Source organism: Lissotriton vulgaris, chromosome 2_1 (assembly GCF_964263255.1).
Source record: "Lissotriton vulgaris chromosome 2_1, aLisVul1.2, whole genome shotgun sequence".
NCBI classification, from domain to species: Eukaryota; Metazoa; Chordata; class Amphibia; order Caudata; family Salamandridae; genus Lissotriton; species Lissotriton vulgaris.
The window spans coordinates 988,361,617-988,387,966 of NC_141687.1; positions in this window are offsets into that span (position 1 = coordinate 988,361,617).

Sequence of the window (26,350 nt, forward strand, 5' to 3'; positions counted from 1 at the left end):
TGGTAATAATTTAGTATTTGCACAAAGAACAACTGCCAAATACGTGGCCTTTCAGCTCTTCGTTGGTCCAGACAGATGGTATTATCAGTACACAGAATAGTCGTTTTTCCTTTATTAAGAGAATAACCCGAGCAGCGCCCGAATTCAGTAGTCACTTTCTCTAATTCACAGATAGCCTCGATCGGGTCAGATGTAATAACCACGATGTCATCGGCATAGGCCAATACTTTTGTTTCAAAGTGATAACTAATAACAGGCTTAATAATGTTGCTTTCCAATAATTTCAAAATAAGGGGTTAATATATAAAGCAAAAAGCAGGGGTGAGCTCGGACATCTTTGCCTAGTGCCCCTGGCAATGCTGATATGTCCAGATAATGACCCTGCTGCTAGAATTTTTGCTTTGGGACGGAGATACATTGATTTAATAGATCTGATGAATTTAGGGCCGAAATTATTACGTTTCATAACTTCCCAGAGAAAGTCCCATGAGACGCAGTAAAAGGCTTTCTCAGCGTCAAGCAGGATCATCGACATCTGTCCCCCCCGTGGCAACCGTGGCATCAAATAAGGCGATTGCCCGACGGGTGTGATCTGTAGTTCCTTTACCAGGAATAAAGCCATGTTGCCACGGGGAGACAAGCTGTTCAACGACCCTGCCGAGTCTGAGCGCCAATACCTTTGCATATAATTTGGAGTCCGAATTAATCAGGGATATAGAACGATAAGAGGTTAGCTGTTCGGGGGATTTTCCCTTCTTTGGAAAAACGATTATGTTAGTCTCGTCCCAAGAGGCTGGTGGGACACCATTACATTGAATTCCAAGGAATAAATCATGTAAGATAGGACATAGTTGGTGGCTAAGAATCTTAAACAGATCAATCGATAGTTTGTCAGGGCCTGCTGCTTTACCAGATGACAATAATGATAAAGCAGCACCCACCTCTGCTAGTGTGATTTCTTTTTCGAGATCTTCCTTAGTGGCATCATCTATTAACTTCATAGCATCAGAATTAGTAAGAAAATTATCCAGATAATCTATTATATCCTTTTCAGTAGCTGGAGTTTCCTCCGAATAGAGATTCTGGTAATACCTTTGAAATTGATAGTTGATATCTGTTGCGTGGGTAAAAGTCTGCCCATTGTCTACTATTGAGGAGATGTTATTCCTAATGTTTTTCTGACGTGTGCAAAGTGCCAACTGTCTACCCACTTTCTCCCCACTTTCATAAACTTGTTTCCTGTGTGTTTGATATGTTTGGGCAGCTTTCTGGCTAAGTTTAGTATTTAATTCGGATTTCAGCACTGCTACCTGCGTCATCAAATGCCTGGCATCTTGTTTTTGTATTATTTTGGCAGTATGTTCTTCCTCAGCTTTAGCTAAGGCTGCCATTTTCAGTTCATATTCTTTATTTTAGGATTTTTCCGGCTTTATTTTGGAAGCTAATAGTCTCCCCCCTTAGTGCAGATTTGTAAGTATCCCATACAATATTTCTTGTCGCGCTAAAGCGATTCATATTAAAAAATTCATCAGTCCAGGTTTTAATATAATTGATGTATTCATTGTTAGATAGCAGCTTCCTATCAAAGGACCAGGAGCATTTTTGAGCAAGATGGTATCATAAGTAGTTAGCAGTACTAGAGGATTATGATCCGAGATTATTTTAGGTGGTTTGTTTATAAGTATGAATAAGGTGCTAAATCCCTAGAAGTGAAGATGTAGTCTATCCGAACATGCTTTTGATGGGGGTGGGAAAAATACGTATAGCCAGGTTCATTGGGATTGTTTTGTAGCCATATATTAGTTAAGCCCAAGCTATTTACCAGACTTTTAACAGCGCAATATACCCTTGGTTTCCGACCCATATATTTCTGTTTTGGCGTTTGAGTTGAGAGTGATGGCAAAAGTGAAATATTAAAGTCGCCACAGAAGATTAACAGGCCTTGCCACGTAGCTAATTCTGTTTCCAAGATTTCGAATACTGCGGGGTCATCATGATTTGATCCGTAAACAGAGCATATAGTAATTCCATTGGCCAGTTTAACGATTGCCCACCTTCCATGTGCGTCAGATAAAAAACGTATTCCCTGGCCAAAGCAGGATTTTACAAAAATTGCTACACCCCTGATATTCGAAGATTGGGATGATGTTATCAACAATTTATACCCCTTGAGGTTTAATAAGGCTCTTTTACTCCAAGGAATATGTGTCTCCTGAATGCACAAAATATCTACAGGATTTAATTTCATTAATTCCCCCAATCTAAGGCGCTTGTCTCTGGATAGGAGCCCCCCTACATTGCAGGATTGAACACTAAGTTTACCCATTGTTAATGTAGAAAGATTGCCTGATAGCATTGTTCAAATAATATTCCTTGTCCTGCTGTACCTCCTTTCCCATTGTTTCAAACATTAAATTTGCTCTTGCTAATAGACCTGGTTAATTTTTTATTTTTTCCTCCCCTTCCACATACCCCCCTTCCCGCCACCCCGAAAATCCCTCCCCAGAGCCCTCCCCAAAACCCTCCCCCTTTACCCCTCTCCCCTTTACGTAGGCATTCAGACTCCACCAGAGTCTGTGTGATGTAATTGCTGCACTTCTACTGGGCTACCGCTACCGCTTCTTGACATAAAAAACAAAAAGAGCTAATAAGAATAGAGATTAAAGTAAGAGAAAAAATTATAAACCATGACCAAAGTGGCCTCTATATCTTGCCAAACATCTGTGCAGTTCTCAGCTCATACCAGCCAGTCATTACGAAAATATCAACGTATATGTTACATAATACAGATCAATCATAATGAGATGTTGTTCTTTCTTGAGCATATACAGGTTATTACTAGAAATATCTATGAATTTATCTAAAGTTTATCTAGGATATTTCATCAAGATAGGCTTTTGCTTTCATTTCAGACTGAAAAAACTTTGTCTGACCACCATGAATAATTTTAAGTCTAGAAGGATTGTTAAAAAATGCCAGGGCTCCCTTATCTTGGAATGGTTTAATCAGTAGGCGCAACCGCCATCGTCTTTCCACGGTTGCGTGACAAAAATCGGGCCTTGAAAAAAATTAAAAATCACTGAAAGATAATTTGCGATCAGGTCTCGCTTTCTCAGCCACCACCTGCCGTAGCAAAAAATTTCCGAAATATACTAAGATAGCACGGGGGTACACCCCTGGCTTAGGTGGTAGGTTGAACGGGACTCGATGGGCCCGCTGTATTTCCACGTCCCAATTCCAGGTTTGAACTTCAGGCATAGATTCGCAGAGAAGTTTAATAATGCATATTCTCCCCCTCCATTTTCTCCGGCACACCTAAAATGCGCAAATTATTGCGCCGCTGCCTGTTTTCAAAATCCTCAAGCTTCCACTTAATATCCATCAGTTCTGCCTCCTGAAGCTTGATTTTCGCAGAATTCTCAGAGGAGTCTTTTTCCGCCGACATCACCCTTACTTCCATTTCTGTGACTCTTTTGCCTATATGGTTGCAGGTTTTAGAAAGCTTCTTGACAACCCCTTGCATTTTACGCAAAGCTGCCCGAGATCTTTTGCTATCTAGTGCGGTCTCTTCTCTATGAGCTGCTATCGCTTGTAGAATAGTTTCAACCGCCGTGGGAGGTATCTCCGAGGTGCCGGAGCTGGCACTGTGGCTGGTATCAGAGCGTCCTTTAGCTGGATTACTTTGCATAACTCTAGACCCTGCTTTAGACTTAGCTTTGACAGTGTTAACATTCTGTCTTCCTTCCCCATAGCTATCTTCTGAAGAATAGGGATGAGGTTCTGACTCCTCGTCGTCCTCCTCCTCCTCCGTAGACTCATAGCTCTCTGACCATTCCCCTACAGCATCAGCTCCGACCTCTCTGGTCTCGTCAGAAAAAGAGTAAAACTCGCTAAGATCTTTTTCACCCTCCGGGAGCTGAATGGTTTGTAACAAGGTTGCTTTCGGTAATGGCTCATTGATACCTTCATTTACTACAGTCTGCTCAGGATGCATATGTGGGGATATAGACAGTAGTTCTTCAGAGGCGACTAAGTGTAAAGTGGGTGTTGTAGATATGGTCTGGTTTGTGGCTAGTGCTGCCTCCACAGTCAAATTAGCCACAGTCAAGTTAGCCAGCTAATTTTGTACCCCTAAAATGTTTCCACCTGGGCCTGTGAACGACATGGTGCACCCCTCCTCAGCTTGATTCTCCCAAGTTTCTAGCCCCTCTGTCAACTCACTAGTTTGTATGGGTTCAGAAGTCTCAGATGTCTCGGTGATAATCAGGTTATTTGCCTTATCCACAACTATGGGCAGGAGGATGGCGGGAGCATTTAGGGGGTCAGACGTGTTTGTCTGAGACGTGGTGAAAGCTGAGGGGCCCTCATCCATTATGCTGTTCTGACCATCATTCAAAGGTGTGGTTAATATTAACTCAGCCTGAGCCTGAGGACTAGCCTTGGCCGATTGTTTCTTCAACAATAAATCAAGTACTGTCCTCCCCCCAGTAGTACTTAGCTTTCTTCGTGAGGCGAGGACTTCCTGTCTTAGGGTGTTGGCAGTGTTGTTTGTTGTTTCTTTGCCTTAGATTTCACCGCTTTGGCCGGTATGCTGTCAGACTCTTCCCCGTCCAATGAGCCCTCTAGTTGTTGCCTTTCCGCCTCCTTACGAAGTATTCAGGCTGCCTTCTCGACCCGTGCTCTGGCTGCGGTGGCGGAAGCACTTTTCGGCGGCATTGCTGGCAATTTCGGCGTCCTCGGCGTCTTCTTCCTCAGACACGGCTGCACCCAGCAGGTGAAGCCACACACCACAAACCCGGAACTCTGTTGCGGCGGCTGCACCGCCTGACACACCCACCGAAGCACAGACACCACAACAGGTCGGAATCTGCTCGAAGCGCTGCTGCACGGAGGAGCCAAGGGGCTCCAAGTAAATCCAGGCAAGTTCGAATGTTTTTCGTGGCTTCTCCTAAACTTGCTACACTGTAGTAGCCCCTGTAGCATAGCATCCCGTAATTAAGTAGCAGAAAGCAAAAAACGGGAGTGTAGATTAGGGCGTAGACTCAGGATCTGATACACAGTTTCCTCGGCTTCCACAATTTTCAAAATTCAGCAATCGGCCATCAGTATTTAGCCGTCAAAGAAGCCCATAGTCATTTATCAAACCTCATTCGTCAAAGAACGCGCGATAGCGGTTTTGGGTCATCCTCGGTCATCCTTGGTCATCGCAGTGAAGCGGAGCTCAGCGAAGTGCTGCAAACCGGTCTAACGCTAGACCGCCATCTTGCCTCCCAAGCATTGGGTACAATTAAATTCCTGCGGGTTGGAAGATTTGACCTGTCATGTTCAAGCTATTTACATTGGGAAATAATGGAAGCCGAACAGAACTAAATCAGCAGACCTTAAATCAGGGCGCTGTCAGCACCAGGAGGATTGTGGTAAAAGAGCTTAAACGTAGTGCAGTAAACACCAGTTGGGGCTGAGGGCCCCCCTCCATTATGGAAAAGCCTTGCCCCCCCCTTCGTTATTCCCCTGTACAGTTTCCGTCGCTCTTTCACCACGTTGCATGGTGCAAGAGCGACACAAACCGGCTCATAGATAGGACGAGAGTTTATTGAGGACAAGCAACCTGAATGTGGTTCTTATCCTGCAATCCACCATGAACTGCCTCACAGTTGAAACTTCAGAAGTCTAACAGAAAAAGAATCGGGACATAACATGTTAACCAGTCTACATACAGAGTTCCGGAACTAGTCAGAGATTACAATATATGCAACAAAGACCAGTACTAAAATATGTCATAGTGTGAAAAACTCTCGTTAAAGTTTGAGATTACCTGGCTTGGACAAAGAAGAGCAGTTTTCACCAGGGTATAAAATGCTATATAAATACAAAAAATATCAGGAATGGTAATTGGAGAAAATACAATATTTTATAGTAGGTTTTCAAAACAGACATTTTGGCCAAAACATGGCACAGCACTGAACATTGTGCTAGAGGGACAATAAACTCTCGAGTGTAGTAACATTAAAAACAATATAATGGAGGGTATTGAAATCTGATTGTAATGCACATTAACGTGACAGATTTTAACATGACTAACCAATGAGTAATCTATGTTTGGGATACGTTTATGATAATTCAAGGATACATTTTTGAAATTTTTTACAAGAAAGGCTCTGTAACAAGTAGTTATAGAATTCCCTTTATAGTTAGCATAGGACCCATAACAGTGGTATTTAGCACTGATTATGCAAAAATGTATCCCTCGTAAAAGAGGTATTGTACTGCAGCTTTTCATAGTAAACAGCGTTTACCACAAATCTTTTTCCCCCGTAGGGATTCACAACGCAGTCGTTACAACGACCGTGTTGTGATTCCGCATACCATTACTCCGCAAGTAGGAACAACGACTTGCGAGGCACAATGTATTTGGAATTTGGTAACGTAATCACACATCAGAGTGTTGGGGATCGGTGTAAGCAAGGTTATTTCTGAACAATCTACTTAATGGAGTATTTGAGCCACAATTGTTTTCTTTGTTTTAATTTTACAAAAACGACTCATTTTCTAGAGCGGTGCTCCATATACCTGAGCCGCAGCCAGGTGGGGTGAAGCCTCTCAACCACTACTTTTGGGTGAGTGTCCTGATAAGTGTGAATGTGTATTCATCACACTTTGGTACTAATTGACATAGACCATGTGAATATGATACTTTCATGTTCCTTTTTCTTTCTTGTTTGTTTGTCTTTCTGTTTGGATCCAATGCCATGTGGTATGATGCGGTAACAGTATATGGTTGAACACATTACCTGGAACATTCAGGTGATATCATTTTATTCGTTCATATAAAGCAGTAGTTTTAACACCATAAGGTCCTGAAGAATGCACTTGAAACTTTTTTCTAAAGATGCAGAAACATGTTGACCACTATTAAGTACGGTTATTATTTCAAACCCGCACTTACACTTGTTTTTTAACCTTAGGGATTGGGAGATATTAATAAAATTTGTTTTTCTACCCGATTCACCTAATTTTAGTATAACCCTTCACTATCTCACTCCTATCATTTCACACTGCTTTTTTTTCAGCAGCCATTTTTTGTAACAACTTATACCACCCACCTGTCACATCTATCGGTCACGGTAACATCAGACCGGCCGTTTTGTCTCCTGGGTAAGGAGAACCCAAATGATGAAAAAGAGGGCGGTATAGTGTGGCTTCTGATGGGAATACTTTAAAATCCAACACCTTCCCTAGTGTCCACACAGACTGGAGTTGGAATAGTAAATTATACTATTCCAACTTCCAGCGCTCCCCGCCGCGTTGTGATTCCCTGCGGGTAAAAAGAATGCGGGATTTCAACATACATTCCTTTCCACTTACCTTCTTTAATGTTTATGTTCTTTGAAAGCTGAAATTTTACAGGATGTAAAAGTTGTCATGGAGCTTATCAAAATTAATTTTCCAGGCTGGTTTGTTATGCCACAAAGCTTGGCTTGTTCAGCCATGTCATATATCGGTGTGAGTGGCCCCGTCAAATACAATAACTTGTCTTAGCATGATCGCCATGAGCGATCAATTACCTTCTTGTAGTTCCTAAAATACTTTGTCAAGAACGTAACGGTACGCTCATCTATCTCTAGAATAAGGGCCACCTTCCCCTACAGAAATGGTCAGGGACATTTCGCCCAGAGGCTGGCTCTGAGTTCCTGGTCCTGTGGCTTGCGAACCCTCCCAGCCACATAGGCCACTACCTTCTTGTTGGTAGACCACATAGAAGAACTAGGATGAAGGATATCATCAGGATCTAACATATCTGCTGTTAGGGAGTCTGGAACTGCTGTAGGAGTAGGACGAATTGGGGCTTTGTCTGCTGAGGGGTGCCAAGGCCATCAGAATTGGGAGAGTTGTCACCCCCAAAGGGACAGGCAGAGGGAGGAGGCTGCACAAAGGGGTTATGCGCTGGTGCCTGTGGTTGTGCTTGTAAGAAGGGCTTTTTGAAGGGTAGACAGTCTGGGCGGTCCCTTCGGTGCCATGGGGCTGACAGACGGAAATAAGGCCTTAATACCCCTGCACCAGAAAAAAATCAAGCAGGCTGAACAAGAGCTTATAAGCCACCCAGGACACGCATTGTTTACACGTAAGGGTCGCCAACCCACTGACTCAACAAGACCCAACATACAGTAAACAGGCTCGAACACGTCTGCCGACACACTTGCGCATTAATTCTAGCGCAACACGGTTAATTTTTGCATTCCCGACCCATTGGACGTGGCGTCGATATTCTGGGCGTCTACCGTGGTAGCACGCATAATTACAGACCCAACAACGGGGCAGCTGGTCTAGGGGCACCCGTGGTAGACCACGGCTCCAAAGTGAGATGCTACATCTCTGTCACTGCAGAAATGGCACGCGACGCTCGCGGAGCCCGAGGATTGTCTTGTGGTACTGTGAGTCCCCTGTGGTGTCCCGCACGCAGAACAGCACATACTTGGCTCCCAGCAAAGCCCTACAAACCGCGTGAGGAGCGCTGAGATGCACTCCTGCATCCGCCTGTGAAAGGAAATACCACGTTAGACTGCGCAAAGACTCAATACTCAGATCAGATACGTTAAACAGGCACAAGAATTCAATAAAGCATAGAACACAACATTTAAGCAAGAAGACAATGAAAGACACTTAACTCATGGCTGCCTGATCAGCGAAGAAAGAGGGGGCATTACCAGTGAAAAAAGCATTATATTACATGGACTGTTTATTTATTGTTTGTGATGTGTTTCTCATTCTATATTTACAACAAGGGGTGGTGAGGGACAGAGTCTCTGAATTAAGCAGAAAGCTCTCACCCAGTCAAGAGATCAGGGCTAGATCCAACACCGTTTTTTAGCTCACTGCACCATCCCAGTTTCAGAACCTGGCTGTATGCAAATTAGTCTGTTCCTGTCCCAGTGCATGATGGGAACAGGGCAAACCAAACTACAAAAGCCAATTCTTACACTGGGAAGGAAACAAGCTCCCGGGGACCGGTTTCTGGCATTACAGCCGTCTTCGGCCCGGTTTGCTTGAATCCTGATGGTGCAATGAGCAAGGGTCTCACATCTGAGAATACCCTTCCATGCTTAGGGTGGACAAAAATATTTACAACAAGGGGTGGTGAGGGACAGAGTCTCTGAATTAAGCAGAAAGCTCTCACCCAGTCAAGCGATCAGGGCTAGATCCAACACCGTTTTTTAGCTCACTGCACCATCCCAGTTTCAGAACCTGGCTGTATGCAAATTAGTCTGTTCCTGTCCCAGTGCATGATGGGAACAGGGCAAACCAAACTACAAAAGCCAATTCTTACACTGGGAAGGAAACAAGCTCCCGGGGACCGGTTTCTGGCATTACAGCCGTCTTCGGCCCGGTTTGCTTGAATCCTGATGGTGCAATGAGCAAGGGTCTCACATCTGAGAATACCCTTCCACGCTTAGGGTGGACAAAAATATTTACAACAAGGGGTGGTGAGGGACAGAGTCTCTGAATTAAGCAGAAAGCTCTCACCCAGTCAAGAGATCAGGGCTAGATCCAACACCGTTTTTTAGCTCACTGCACCATCCCAGTTTCAGAACCTGGCTGTATGCAAATTAGTCTGTTCCTGTCCCAGTGCATGATGGGAACAGGGCAAACCAAACTACAAAAGCCAATTCTTACACCGGGAAGGAAACAAGCTCCCGGGGACCGGTTTCTGGCATTACAGCCGTCTTCGGCCCGGTTTGCTTGAATCCTGATGGTGCAATGAGCAAGGGTCTCACATCTGAGAATACCCTTCCACGCTTAGGGTGGACAAAAATATTTACAACAAGGGGTGGTGAGGGACAGAGTCTCTGAATTAAGCAGAAAGCTCTCACCCAGTCAAGAGATCAGGGCTAGATCCAACACCGTTTTTTAGCTCACTGCACCATCCCAGTTTCAGAACCTGGCTGTATGCAAATTAGTCTGTTCCTGTCCCAGTGCATGATGGGAACAGGGCAAACCAAACTACAAAAGCCAATTCTTACACTGGGAAGGAAACAAGCTCCCGGGGACCGGTTTCTGGCATTACAGCCGTCTTCGGCCCGGTTTGCTTGAATCCTGATGGTGCAATGAGCAAGGGTCTCACATCTGAGAATACCCTTCCAGGCTTAGGGTGGACAAAAATATTTACAACAAGGGGTGGTGAGGGACAGAGTCTCTGAATTAAGCAGAAAGCTCTCACCCAGTCAAGAGATCAGGGCTAGATCCAACACCGTTTTTTAGCTCACTGCACCATCCCAGTTTCAGAACCTGGCTGTATGCAAATTAGTCTGTTCCTGTCCCAGTGCATGATGGGAACAGGGCAAACCAAACTACAAAAGCCAATTCTTACACTGGGAAGGAAACAAGCTCCCGGGGACCGGTTTCTGGCATTACAGCCGTCTTCGGCCCGGTTTGCTTGAATCCTGATGGTGCAATGAGCAAGGGTCTCACATCTGAGAATACCCTTCCCCGCTTAGGGTGGACAAAAATATTTACAACAAGGGGTGGTGAGGGACAGAGTCTCTGAATTAAGCAGAAAGCTCTCACCCAGTCAAGAGATCAGGGCTAGATCCAACACCGTTTTTTAGCTCACTGCACCATCCCAGTTTCAGAACCTGGCTGTATGCAAATTAGTCTGTTCCTGTCCCAGTGCATGATGGGAACAGGGCAAACCAAACTACAAAAGCCAATTCTTACACTGGGAAGGAAACAAGCTCCCGGGGACCGGTTTCTGGCATTACAGCCGTCTTCGGCCCGGTTTGCTTGAATCCTGATGGTGCAATGAGCAAGGGTCTCACATCTGAGAATACCCTTCCACGCTTAGGGTGGACAAAAATATTTACAACAAGGGGTGGTGAGGGACAGAGTCTCTGAATTAAGCAGAAAGCTCTCACCCAGTCAAGAGATCAGGGCTAGATCCAACACCGTTTTTTAGCTCACTGCACCATCCCAGTTTCAGAACCTGGCTGTATGCAAATTAGTCTGTTCCTGTCCCAGTGCATGATGGGAACAGGGCAAACCAAACTACAAAAGCCAATTCTTACACTGGGAAGGAAACAAGCTCCCGGGGACCGGTTTCTGGCATTACAGCCGTCTTCGGCCCGGTTTGCTTGAATCCTGATGGTGCAATGAGCAAGGGTCTCACATCTGAGAATACCCTTCCACGCTTAGGGTGGACAAAAATATTTACAACAAGGGGTGGTGAGGGACAGAGTCTCTGAATTAAGCAGAAAGCTCTCTCTCAGTCAAGAGATCAGGGCTAGATCCAACACAATTTTTTAGCTCACTGCACCATCCCAGTTTCAGAACCTGGCTGTATGCAAATTAGTCTGTTCCTGTCCCAGTGCATGATGGGAACAGGGCAAACCAAACTACAAAAGCCAATTCTTACACTGGGAAGGAAACAAGCTCCCGGGGACCGGTTTCTGGCATTACAGCCGTCTTCGGCCCGGTTTGCTTGAATCCTGATGGTGCAATGAGCAAGGGTCTCACATCTGAGAATACCCTTCCACGCTTAGGGTGGACAAAAATATTTACAACAAGGGGTGGTGAGGGAGAGAGTCTCTGAATTAAGCAGAAAGGTCTCACCCAGTCAAGAGATCAGGGCTAGATCCAACACCGTTTTTTAGCTCACTGCACCATCCCAGTTTCAGAACCTGGCTGTATGCAAATTAGTCTGTTCCTGTCCCAGTGCATGATGGGAACAGGGCAAACCAAACTACAAAAGCCAATTCTTACACTGGGAAGGAAACAAGCTCTCGGGGACCGGTTTCTGGCATTACAGCCGTCTTCGGCCCGGTTTGCTTGAATCCTGATGGTGAATGAGCAAGGGTCTCACATCTGAGAATACCCTTCCACGCTTAGGGTGGACAAAAATATTTACAACAAGGGGTGGTGAGGGACAGAGTCTCTGAATTAAGCAGAAAGCTCTCACCCAGTCAAGAGATCAGGGCTAGATCCAATACCGTTTTTTAGCTCACTGCACCATCCCAGTTTCAGAACCTGGCTGTATGCAAATTAGTCTGTTCCTGTCCCAGTGCATGATGGGAACAGGGCAAACCAAACTTCAAAAGCCAATTCTTACACTGGGAAGGAAACGAGCTCCCGGGGACCGGTTTCTGGCATTACAGCCGTCTTCGGCCGGTTTGCTTGAATCCTGATGGTGCAATGAGCAAGGGTATCACATCTGAGAATACCCTTCCACGCTTAGGGTGGACAAAAATATTTACAACAAGGGGTGGTGAGGGACAGAGTCTCTGACTTAAGCAGAAAGCTCTCACCCAGTCAAGAGATCAGGGCTAGATCCAACACCGTTTTTTAGCTCACTGCACCATCCCAGTTTCAGAACCTGGCTGTATGCAAATTAGTCTGTTCCTGTCCCAGTGCATGATGGGAACAGGGCAAACCAAACTACAAAAGCCAATTCTTACACTGGGAAGGAAACGAGCTCCCGGGGACCGGTTTCTGGCATTACAGCCGTCTTCGGCCCGGTTTGCTTGAATCCTGATGGTGCAATGAGCAAGGGTCTCACATCTGAGAATACCCTTCCACGCTTAGGGTGGACAAAAATATTTACAACAAGGGGTGGTGAGGGAGAGAGTCTCTGAATTAAGCAGAAAGGTCTCACCCAGTCAAGAGATCAGGGCTAGATCCAACACCGTTTTTTAGCTCACTGCACCATCCCAGTTTCAGAACCTGGCTGTATGCAAATTAGTCTGTTCCTGTCCCAGTGCATGATGGGAACAGGGCAAACCAAACTACAAAAGCCAATTCTTACACTGGGAAGGAAACAAGCTCTCGGGGACCGGTTTCTGGCATTACAGCCGTCTTCGGCCCGGTTTGCTTGAATCCTGATGGTGAATGAGCAAGGGTCTCACATCTGAGAATACCCTTCCACGCTTAGGGTGGACAAAAATATTTACAACAAGGGGTGGTGAGGGACAGAGTCTCTGAATTAAGCAGAAAGCTCTCACCCAGTCAAGAGATCAGGGCTAGATCCAATACCGTTTTTTAGCTCACTGCACCATCCCAGTTTCAGAACCTGGCTGTATGCAAATTAGTCTGTTCCTGTCCCAGTGCATGATGGGAACAGGGCAAACCAAACTTCAAAAGCCAATTCTTACACTGGGAAGGAAACGAGCTCCCGGGGACCGGTTTCTGGCATTACAGCCGTCTTCGGCCGGTTTGCTTGAATCCTGATGGTGCAATGAGCAAGGGTCTCACATCTGAGAATACCCTTCCACGCTTAGGGTGGACAAAAATATTTACAACAAGGGGTGGTGAGGGACAGAGTCTCTGACTTAAGCAGAAAGCTCTCACCCAGTCAAGAGATCAGGGCTAGATCCAACACCGTTTTTTAGCTCACTGCACCATCCCAGTTTCAGAACCTGGCTGTATGCAAATTAGTCTGTTCCTGTCCCAGTGCATGATGGGAACAGGGCAAACCAAACTACAAAAGCCAATTCTTACACTGGGAAGGAAACAAGCTCCCGGGGACCGGTTTCTGGCATTACAGCCGTCTTCGGCCCGGTTTGCTTGAATCCTGATGGTGCAATGAGCAAGGGTCTCACATCTGAGAATACCCTTCCACGCTTAGGGTGGACAAAAATATTTACAACAAGGGGTGGTGAGGGACAGAGTCTCTGAATTAAGCAGAAAGCTCAATTCAGACACTCTGTTCATCACCACCCCCTTTTCAGAATCGTGTTTCTCATTCTGGCATGTATTTCTGGGAAAGGTAGTTTATTTATCACATGGCTGCTGTATGGAATAAAGTGAAGAAAGATGAGCATAATCCTCCCCTCTCTGTCCTTAATAGATTTGAAACTTTTCCTTAGGATAGCTAGGACATTTGATATTATATTTTATATTAATTTAACTGATTTTAATAGTCAACTAACCAATGAGTAATGTAGGTTTGGGATTCGCTTATGAAAATTCAAGGATGAAATTTAGAACATTTTTACAAGAAAGGCTTTGCAAAAGTAGTTGTAGAATTAGCTTTATGGCCGCATAGGACCCATAACAGTGGTATTCAGCACTGTTAATGTCAAAATGTATCCCTCGTAAAATATGTGTTTTACTGCTGCTTTTCACCTACCTTCTTTAATATTTATGTTCTTTGAAGACTGAAATATTACAGGACAAAAACGTTGTCATGAAGCCCATCAAAAACAATTTTCCAGGCGGCTTTGTTATGCCACATTCAACACAGAAAATCGAATATTGTACCTCAAAGCAATTAGCTCTGTTAAAAGTAAGAAACCTTTTGAGAGATTGTTCATGCATTAGGAACCATTGTAATTAAAGTAAATTACGATTTTCAATGAACTTTATTCAGAATATTCAGATCACTGTACAAACAGCACTCATTTTAGTGGAAAGGGCTAGGTAGTGTGGCTTTATTTTTCAGATAATGACTTTTCTTTCAAACCAATGAACTTTAAAAAAATTAACACTATGATACATTGATGGCTAGAAAGTTTCATGACGTCGATGGACTGGCCTTTTCCAAAATTTCCTCTCTTATTTAATCTTATTACTTATTAATCTCTATCCCTAAACCCTGAAACTACCCCTGTACCCCATACCCCAAAACTATATCTGAACCCTTAAAATACCCAAACACCCCAAAACATATACATCAGTACCCCAAAACATATACCCCTATACCCCTATACCCATACTTACCTTATCCAAACATTTAAAAAAAACATGCTTTTACCATTCATGCATTTACAACGAATTTCGTTGTAAATGTATGCGTGGTAAAAGCATATAAAATTTAATGCCATGCGTTATAATGGCATTGCGGAGTCATGGTACTTTCGTAATGAAAGTATGCGGAGTCATGGTATGCGGAAAGAAAGTTGCAGAATAATGGGTGTTTACCCTCCCCCGGTAAGTACATTGGTGGCACGGCGGCCCACATCTCCAGCAACATGCTCATATTTTTTCACCACCCATTTGAAAAATGCACAGGTCTCTCTCATTGATGGCCAGCACCGACATACACTTTTAGACACACCTCCCGCCACAAGTTCTAGAATTGCGAACTCTAGAGCTGAGGAGCTACGTTCGAATCTCGGCATCAGCTCAACATCTTGTGATTCGAGGCAAATCGTGTTGTCTCCCCTTGCCTATCACAAATTAATGTGTTTTTCTGTAATGTAAATTGTGCTCATGCCATGTTCTCGAGTTCGCGCTATATAATATTGCAAGGAAAAATAAAGTAGGGAAACTCGGGTTCACACACTATTGAACGCGCACTCTTAAGTGCATCAGCAGTGCACTGTGAATCGGAGCGTTTCACAGGTCTGTCACAGATAAGAAATTCTATCAAAACGAAATCCTACAAAACAATATACTACTGGTCAGCAGCAATTCATACCCGGACAACGTCGGGACGGGCTGCTAGTTCTTTGATATTTAGATGAGGGAGGCTCTCCCTTACTCTTCTGCCCCACTGTAGCAGTTGAAAGCAGTGGCAAATGGTTTTGGGGAATATAGATAATATAAACTTATAGATGGGTAATACATGGATTACAGGGATTCGCCGGGATATTCTGAGTGACATTGTGGGTGCTGAACCCCAATAATCCAATGAACTCCAATAATTTCAGTTAACCTAAATATTATCCATGGCTGTTCAGCTTCACAGTTTTGCTGGTCTTGTGGTCAGAGACAACACCCTCTTTCCTTGAACTCATCAAATTAGCAGAATACGAATCAATAATAATTGAGTCCTAGATCAGGAAAATAAGCTTTAAAAAACTAATAAAATAAAAGGAAATCTGAATAAAAACATTACAGAAAAATGAAAACGATGCCACAAAACTCAGATACAGAATACAAAATCAGAACAGTTATCCCTATTTAGGTATTTGAATTTTGGAAATTTCCAATATTTATGAAATCATTATGGATCCTATTAATGTTCTTTGGAGTACAACTCTGAGTTTAAAAAAAATACATTTCTGACTTTTTCCTTTAATACTATGAAGCTCCTCCTTAGTGAGGCCTTGTCATCAGCACCCTGTTGTTATATGACTTTCCTATACTCTTTCTACCTGCATCAGTAATGATAACCTTGTATTTCTATTAGTATTGATACCCCAAGCATTTTTTAGATTATTTTGTTTTTTTTCCTCTGGCTTCATCATGTGAAAAATATTTTCTACAAGAGATACATCTTGAGCTTTGGTGTTTATCAATGTGTGTGTCAAAAGCACATTTACTACACTGATGGAACCAACTATGAAGTCTAGTCCATAAGGTCACCTTCTCTGGTTTGTTTATGTATGCCAATAGCCAATGCCCTGGTCACCAATAACTCTTCAGCCAGCGGGGATAATCCTATGCTGTCCTTTAATTCACCACTTTTGTGGGTTCTTGCACTTTATTACCACGGATTTAAGCAAACATTTATTTTCTTATCATTTTGTCTGTGTATTCATGTTTGTTGTAATACTCCAACTCTCTCTTTCAAAATGATGCTCTTAGTTGCTTCAGGGAGACCATGTCATTCCTGACTTTAGTTGAGATTTGTTTAGCTGGAGATACCTCCACCTTATAATTGTCTTGTAGTTTCTGCTTTTCAACATTATGACCTTTAGTGCGTGCCCTTTGTACCGTAGTTTTATGCAGGTAGCTGACACCCCTGGAGGGCCCTTGAGAAATACATGCTTTAAAGTTTAACATCTTGAGCTGATAGGATTTCATCTCGATGAAAAGCATGTGCAGCATTATTTTCCCGTGATAGTCTACACTTGCCGATGGTCTCATGCTATTGACTCATCTCCAAATCGACATTCGCATGGTAGGACTGTCAAGTTACCTTTGCGCTGAGACTAGTTATTTACACTTTTTGAGATCAAGAGCCTAGTTTTTCCTTGTTTGCCAGTATGTGTTTTCTCTTTTTTGTGTTTATTCTGTTTTAGTTTGATGAGCCAAATGGGCTGAGGGGTACCTTGTGGCTACTGAGAGTCAAAGTTTGTCCCCAATACAGGTAACCCATCTCACGTAGAAGCAGATACTGGAATTTCTCAGTCACATATGGGGAGTGGTTATTACAATTATTAAGGTTTCTTTTGCAGAATTATTTTAAGTTTTATAGTTGTTTTTTTGTTTTAGATGAAGAAGGCGTAGTAATTAAACACGTCGTTGGCATCAGCTCCAAAATACAGCCAGTATTCCATCTCTTCACATATGAATGCATCATAGTTTACAGAGTGACTAGTTCAATATTTTGGTCCTGAAGATTGCCTGAGAACTCCATTGGAGTCTGTGATAGGCAGAAACATGTTGACCTCTGAGGAGGCATATTTGTTTTGGACCTCCTGTCCTCTGCTTTTTTAACTCTATACAAAGACACTATAGAATAGAAATGTTGGTGCCCTTAAGATAGTTTTGACTTTCACAAATGCACTGCACTCTGCCCCTCACTCACGAACGTTCACTTTGTGGCATCCCCTTGACTTAAAACACCTCAGCTCCTCTCCACCCATTAGACCTGGTGGGGAGTTGTAGCCCACATCAGGGACCTTGAGAGCCCGATGTGTGGAGGGAGCCCAATGATGAAGCATGTCACCTTTGGGTGAGTGAGGGATTGTTTCACATTTTCACTTCCCTATTTTCAAATTTTAATAGAACATATCTTTAGTGAGCTATCAGCATGACACTCCTTCCCTGTCCATTAAGATCAACAGCAGCTGCATGAACAAGGCCCAGCATAAAGTTCACTCAACCAAATCTCTGCAAACTTGGTAAGCAGGAAATGACTCCACATTGAAGGCTGCACACAGGTGGTCCACCACCTATGAATTGACCCCATCCTTATAGTCACCTTGGCAGAGCTGTGCTTGTTCATACTTGAAGTCATGCATTCTGGCAGCCCAGGTAATTAGGGTTCAGGTCTACTGCTGGTTACTGCAAATTTGTTCTCTCTGTGGAACATCTGAGAAACATTTTAGAAGCATGTCTCTTGCAATTCATTAAATGTTCCCTACAGCCTTTCTTCAGGAATAAGATTAGCTGGAAAGCTACTGCTTGAGACATGAACATTCTGTATTCTATGAATCACAAACCAAATACAATTAGGATCATGGAATGAATGTTTGTGAGGATTTGGGTGTACTAAATGCCATGGCAGTGAGGCCTTATCGTGTAGTACATTTGCAGACTTCATCTTGGGTCCAATTAGGCTAATTTACTTAACCTTAGCTCAACCCTGGATAGCTGTGGCTGTAAGCACTTAGGCTTGCCAAAGGAACTTAGGAACATTATGACGGTGATTGGACCAGTGTCTGACCGCCATGGCCGCAGGCAGGTGTTCTTTTAAAAATGAGTTGGCGGTCTCACCTCCCCGATTAGGATAGGACCACCAGCACGGTGGTGGGAATTTGCCTTTTTGTACTGCTGCTTGTGCTGTGACGAGAGAAAAGGGCTGCAGCACTAGTCATGGTACCAGCAAACACTTTTCAAGCATCCATGCACGGTACATAGATGCTTGGTGCTGCACAACATGGGTGCCCCCGGCCACTTAGCAGTGGCCCCTAGGGGATGGAGGTCCTGCTTGGGCCCCCCTAAGTCCCTTTCAGACAGCCTTTTCATGGCAGTAGGACCGTGAAAAGCCTTTTGGAAATGGAGAGTCTAATCCCTATGGAGTTTCCTTCGAAGGCACTGCCTCCATTGTAGGGATTAGTGTCCAACAGCCTCCCCTAAGGTCTCTTTGAGCCTGTCTGAGGCAGCGGTCTGCCCCAAGACCTCTGCGGTTCAACCGTCTGCATCATAAAGCAGCAGTCAGACAGATGACCTAGATGTCGTTGGGACCACCACAGACAGCTTGGCGTTGGGGGTCCCTCCAAAATCAAAATGAGGCCCTTGGTGTAAAGCATTAAACATCACCAAACAACACAATAAGAATATCACACAGCAAGAAAGAAAGTGGACACCAATTTATGAAAATACAGTATATTTTACTCCATTTTTAGAGACCTTGATCATCAAAATCCACCGTAGTGTTCTGGAGATATAGATTTAAGATACTTTTAAATGCAACTTGCAAACAAGCATTGGTCAAGCAAAAGCTTGTAAACTTTTGAAAAGTTTGAAGGAGTTAGTGCAACTACTCCAGTCCGGGTTGGGTGACCAAATTCAACAGGAAAAAAATCCAAGGGGCCAGGGTTGATACTTTGGATAGTTATCTGGCCACCAGAGCATATTTAAGGCAAGTTTCAAACTTAACAGAAGGAATGCCATCAACATCAATTGCGTGGCACTGATGCTGAGCATACAGGCAAAGGATGCTGTCAGCACTTCACAGGCGGCCTCACCTCTAAAGATCACCCTTTGGGCTAACACCCTATGTGGCGATCCTAGGAGAGGAGGTAACACCTCACTGTGCAGCAACTGGCTTTGTTCCTGAGCCTTGGAGTTATTCACACATCTCCCCAGGTGGGCAAAAGGCTGTCAGTGTGCCAGAGCCCTTGTGAAGCCACTAGACTAGCTGGAGCACAGAGTGGTAACTTTCTAAAAGTTGCTTAACTTTAATAGTGACATAAAATTCAGCCTGGGTGTCAGGTCGGATTTAATGCCATGATTAATTATACCTTACATGACCCAGTTAGGTAGTTCTATTTAGAGGTTAGCCAGGCTGGGGTGACAGCTGGTAACCCTATGTTAGCCAATGAGACTACTTACCTTTCCACAGCAAAATGGCACTTTGGAAGTGTTGTTGTTAAGACATAGAAAATATATATGTCCTACCTGAAAATATACAGTTCCCTGCCATAAGGCTCCATAGGATTTCCTTAGGGGACACTTGCATATATCATTAAAGAAAGTGGTGGCTTTACAGTTAATTATAATGGCAAAGTCGAACTGGCAGTGAAACACTGCCCTTTCAGCCTGCAGTGGCCATCTGGGATGATCTCTTCCTCTGTCACACTCAGGGTGGCACAAACAGTGATACAGTTTGGGTGGATACTCTGTCTTACTTGCCCTTGGGACCCTGGGTACCACATACAAAGAACTTATGAATAAGTCAGTACTTGACAATTGGGTATATCCATTTCAACATATCTTTTGTAGAGGGTTAGAACACTAGCACTGAGGTCTTTTTGACAGAGTTGAAAATCCAGCAGTATCAGTCCAATAATGTGGGTGAACATGCAAAAGAGACATTTCCTTACAATGCTTCTATTCAATAATTGATTGCAAAGCATCCTAAGTCACAATTGCATTCCCCGAATGCAGACTTTCTAAAACCAAATGAATTTCTGAGAAAGGAGAGGATTTAAACTGATCTCCTTAGAAATCACAAATTATGACTCCAGAAAACCCTGCAAGGTGACCTACATTCAGAGGAAGGGTTACATTATCAAGATTTCAGAACCTGAACAATTGATAATATGTAAGTCAAGTGAACAATCCTATAACCTAGCTAGAATTCCCTGTGTATGTCCCATCTCATAAATACAAGTTTAGGTTAACTTGTTGTTAAACGTATGTCTGTAGTGTCTATCTGTCAATTAATACCACATGGTAAGAGAAATTCTGCTGAGCTATCTCCGGTATAAATGGAACATTAGTACACAGCTCCATATCAACATTTGTGTTTAGGGCCAGAAGAGGGTAACACAGGATTTCATAATTTCAGGGACTATCATTAAAAGGATAGTATGCAAGTTTCAAGAAACGAACGTTTGAGAAATGTAGGATACACTTACTATAACATATTTAGACCAATGCTTTTCTGCATCATTTTTTTTTTTTTTTTTAATTTTTAAAACCTTTATTGTATCAAAGCACACAGCTATTCAGCCTAACATCCCGGAGGCAAGGCAGCATGGTACCAGGAGAACTATAGTGCAAATCGAATCACATCAGGACATTGCAGGTTGTTTTTTATCTTATATAATAACAAAAACCAAGAAAGAAGCGCCAAAGGGCGCATGAGAAAGGCAATGGAGGAAAAAGAAATGCGTATGAGTCAGTTGGAGGCATCGGAGGTCAGGTAAGAATCTAGAAAAGAACGGAAAGTAGGATGTAGAAAAGGGGGGGGGGATAGCAGGAGAATTACAGCAGGTGTAAAATAGCTGGTGTCAACGGTTATGGTGGCGGGTGTTCCTCGCGGGGAATAGGCTCCGGTGGTAAGCACAGGTCACCCCTGTAAGCATTCCACGCCCCCCACACCTTGTTCCACGTCTGAGGCCTCCCCCTGGCAGCGTACACCGTCTTCTCTCGCAGCATACACCAATCCATATTGGCCTTCCATTGCACCACCAGGGGGGCTGTGTTAGAACCCCATTTCTGCGCTATATCTCGCTTAGCAATCATGTTGCCTAGTGTAGCCCAACGAGTCTGCGCCGTGTTGTAGTCGTTCGGCTCCCAAATGTTGAGGAGGCACCTCCGCGCCTCTGCTGTCAACTCAACTCCAGTCACTTCCCTCATTACTCGGTGTACTCTCTCCCAGTAGGGGGCAATGACAGGGCACTCCCACAATATATGCATGAAGGTAGCAAGGGCTCCACAGCCACGACGACAAAGGCCATCAGGCGAGAAGCCCATGTGCACAAGCCGGGGGCCGGTAACATACACCCGGTGGAGGATCTTGAACTGCACTAGTCGCAGACGCGAGGAAATGGCGACCTCCTTAGGGGAAGACACAGCACTCTACCAGTCCTCGTCGTCCAGTTCCAGGCCGTCGGCTACCCACTGTTCTCGCAGGCGCTGGAGGAGGTCAACTCTAACATTGATCAGCTTCTTGTAGGACAAAGAAATGGCACTATCAGGCATATGGCCGTCCAGAATCCTGTCCTCCAAGGGGGAGCTTTCGGGGATTTCGCCCTCCTCTGGCCTAGCAGCATTTAGCGCGTGCTTCAGTTGGGCGTAACGGAAAAACTCTGATCCACCCAAGTGGTATTCAGCCTGTAGTTGGGGAAAAGTCTTGACCTGTCCTTTAGCTACCATGTCTTCCACCCTCGAGATACCTATAAGGTCCCATTTATCAAAACCCTTGGTGTGCCAGAGCTTGCCTAGGATATCGGAATCATACAGAGGGGTGAATCTCGTCAGTCTGCCCTGCCAGCCCTGTATCTTGGTAATCATCCGCCACGTGTGAACCGCTGCCTTGGTCGGGCCCGTAAGGCGCAGATCAAAGGACCTGGAATACAGGGCGCGGTAATAGTTGCCTCCACGCAAAAGCCACCTGTCCATAGCGTAACCCGGACTATCCGCGGGGCCATAAAGGCCATGGTTGATGGCAGTGAGCTGAGAGGACCAGTAGTACCTCCGCACATCTGGTAGAGCGATGCCCCCATCGTACCACGGCAATGTAAGCTTCTGGATGGCGACGCGAGGCCGACCCCCCCAGAGCAGGGCACGTTGCAGGCTCTCAACCTCTCTAAAGTAGCGAGCCGGAACAAGGTCCTGGGTATTTTGCAGGGCATATAGAAACCTGGACAGGGACATCATTTTGAACAATGCCGCCCGGCCCAGGAGAGAAAGCAGAAGCTTGCGCCAACTATCCACATCCCTCCGCAGTCGTTGGAGAGGAGGGAGTAGGTTGTAGTCATATCGCGCCTTAGGACTACCCGATATGTAAATTCCCAGGTACTTGAAGCCTTGCCCGGCCAATTGTATATTGCAGCCCCTAGGGAGGCGCGGCGTGTCTCCTTTGAGAATGTAAAGGGAGGACTTGGCCCAGTTGATAATCAGGCCCGAATAGCGCCCAAACAGCCGGAGTACGTCGCACGCCACAATAAGCGACTTACAGGGAGAGGTAAGGTAAAGCAGGATGTCGTCCGCATATAGGGAGACCCTGTCTTCAAAACCCGGGGCCCAGGTGATTCCATGCAGGTCGGGGTGCGAGCGTAACATGGCCGCAAGTGGCTCCAGGGCCAGCGCAAACAGGAGTGGTGACAGGGGGCAACCCTGTCTAGTGCCACGATGAAGCGCAAAGGAAGCCGACATGCGACCGTTAACTGTGACAGCAGCCAATGGGCACGCATAAAGAAGTTGCACCCAGCCCAGGAAGCCCGGTCCAAACCCAAGCTTTGCTAACACCGCCCAAAGGTAGCTCCACTCCAGGGAGTCAAAGGCCATCGTGGCATCAAGGGAAGCAAGTACCGCCGGTTCTTCCAGGGCGTGAGCCCTGGCCATGACACCATGCAGCCGTCGCAGGTTGAGGGCAGTGTTGCGGCGGGGAATAAAACCTGATTGGTCCGGGTGTACCAAGTCGCTGATGACTCCGACCAGCCGATTTGCAAGCAGTTTAGCCAGGATCTTGGGTTCCGCGTTGAGGAGAGAGATAGGACGGTAGGATCTACAAACGTCCCTCGGCTTGCCTTCCTTGTGAATGACCACTATGGTGGCCAGTCGCTGATCCAAAGGGAGGACACCCTCCTCCCGGGCCCGCAGGAACATAGCTCTCAGATGAGGAGAGACCATGTCCGGCCTGATCTTGTATAACTCAACCGGTATGGCATTGGGGCTGGTAGCTTTACCCGACCGCAGGGCGCGGATCACCAAGGCAATCTCGTCCGCGGTTATATCTCGATCCATATCAGCACGTTCCTCGTCAGAAAGACAGGGGAGGTCAATCGTCAAGAGAAACTCGGCTGAATCAGCCTCGGAGCGGTCTGAACCAGAAGTATAGACACCCCGGAAGTAGTCTGCAAAAGACTCGGCAATAGCGCTTGGGTCCGTGACCGCCACTCCGTCCTCGCCCAGGATCTCCGGAACCACCCGGCTCGCCATCTCGCGCCTGTCCAACCAGGCCAGTAACTTACCGGCCTTATCACCGACGTCATAAATGCGACCCTGCTGTTCCTTGGCCAAAACTAGGGCGGCATTCGTAGCGAGATCATGATACTCCGACTGTTTCAGGGAGAGGTCGTGTATAAGAGAAGGGTCTGGCTCAGGCCCCAAACGGGACTCGAGATCCAGGACTTCTTCTTCAATATGCGCAAGGTCGGCATCACGAGCTCGCTTAGCCTCCGCGATGAGAGCTAGGGCCTCACCCCGCAACACAGTCTTGAATGCCTCCCACAGGGTGACCGCCGAGCCTACCGAGCCAGCATTTTCGGAGAAATACAAGTTGATGGCCTTGGCTAGGAGTGCGCGCGTCTTGTGGTTGCGGAAATACCAAGGGTTCACCGCCACCGGACGGCTGGACAGGACGATGCCAAAGTCGAACGAGACCCACAACGGAGAGTGATCAGAAACGCCCAGTGCCAGAAAACGGGCCTCAGACACGGCAGGCGAATGTGCCGCAAGGGTAAGGACATAATCTATACGGGACAGACTCCCATGGGCACTGGAGAGGAAGGAAAAGTGGCGGAGCGCGGGGTGCAGCAGTCGCCAGCTATCCACCAAACCCATGGAGTCGAGGAAGGCCGGCAGCCACATTTGGGAACTCCGGAGGTCCCTCGGCGGTTGGCGATCAAGGGTGCCAGAGCAGACTGAGTTGAGATCACTCCCCAGGATCAATAAGCCCGCAGGCAGGGACAAGATGGCGCCACCAAGGTCTTGAAAGGTGCTGGATTGGAGGCCTGGGGGAACATAAACCGAAAGCAACGCTAGGGCACGCCCCTCCCATCTTCCCGCCACAGCGGCGTAGCGTCCCCTATCATCAAGCACTGTGACGTCTATTTCAAGGGGAAGGGACGCACGCACAAGGATGCCCGCCCCCCGGGAACCCGAGGAGAACCCAGAGTGGGCAACCATTTTGTAGCCTTTACGGTTTAAGGCCTTGCAGGAGTTCCCTACCAAATGCGTCTCTTGCAGAAGCACAACATCGGGCATATGTCTCTTTATCAATTGAATTACCACCCCTCTCTTAACTCGGTCACCCAACCCATTAACATTCCAGCTAAGCACTTTTAAATTCCTACCCCCCATCGTCCAACAACCCGCCCCACCCGACCCCAACCAACTCAATCATCAAATATACAGTAAAAGACACAATCCATTGCCTCAAGAAAGGGGAAGAGAAAGAACAAACGAACAAATAAACTTGCATAGTTGCACCCCCCACCCTGCACCCCTGCATATGACTGAAAAGCCCCCCCAACCAGCAGTGTGCCTGTCGCCCCATAACTACTCTACAAGAAGATACCCAGAGGTGTAAGGAATCTCCGCGAACACCCCCCGCCACCCTCCATGTACAGACAGGAAAGTCAACAGGGTAGAATAAGGCAACATCCGATAGTCATATGAGGCAGAAATAACAAACGATGAATCACCCACTATAGAGCCAAGTCTCATAGGTCCGGGCCACCAGCAGCACCACCCTCATGTTCATCCTGAGCGTCTCGGCGCGGCGATAAAGTGTCCAGCCAGTAACTTACATTTTCAGCAAAGTCAAAGAAGAGGGCATGGCCCTCGTATTCGATCCGGAGCTTGGCAGGGAACATCATGGAGTATTTGAACCCCAAGTCCCGTAGTCTTCGCTTCACCCCGGCGTAGCTCTGGCGCTGTCGCTGTACCGTCCTGGTAAAGTCCGGATAGAAATGGACGTCGGCGTTCTGGAATTTAAGTGGTCCATGCCGTCTGGAAGCCTGCAGGACCGCGTCTCTGTCTCGGAAATTGAGCAGCCGGGCCACGATGGGTCTGGGCGCCACGCCCGACTTCGGCGGGCCACCCGGCACTCGGTGAGCTCGCTCCACTGAGAAAAAGTTGCTAAGGCCAGGCGGTGCCAGGTGGGTCTTGATCAGGTCTTCTACGAGGAGGTCCGTCGTCGCCTCTTCTGAACCCTCCGGTACCCCGACAATGCGGACGTTCTGCCGCCTGGCACGGCTCTCAAAGTCCTCCAGTCGCCTTGAGAATTGTTCCGCGGTCCTCTGCAGGTTCCGGACCTCTGTTTGCAGGTCCGAGACGTCGACCGTCAGGCTGGATGTCTTAATGTCCAGATTCTTGACTCGATCGTTAGTTTTACCCAAGTCGGCTCTAATGAGAGTCAGGTCGACGGCCATAGTGTCCACTTTATGTGTAAGGACTTCATGCTGTTGCTGCATGTCCGCCCGGAAACTAGTGATGGCCCCCATGATGTCGCTCAGGGTAGGCTCCAAGCCGTCCGGCGAGCCCGAGGGCGGGAGGTTCTTGGCAGAGGGTCCGGTAACAGGTGGCGTCTTTAGCTGGGTATAGCGCTCAATCCTGTTCTGCTGCTGCTGTGTTTTGCCGCGGACGCCTTTGCTCGATGTCTTGTCGGGGTCCCCTCTGCCCGCCATGTTAGGTCCGAGAAGAACAAAGGGCTATGCCAGGTTAGCCCGAGCCCAGTGAGCCGGAGATCTTGTCCGGGCCGGAAAGTAGGAGGCCGTCTCAGGAATGCACT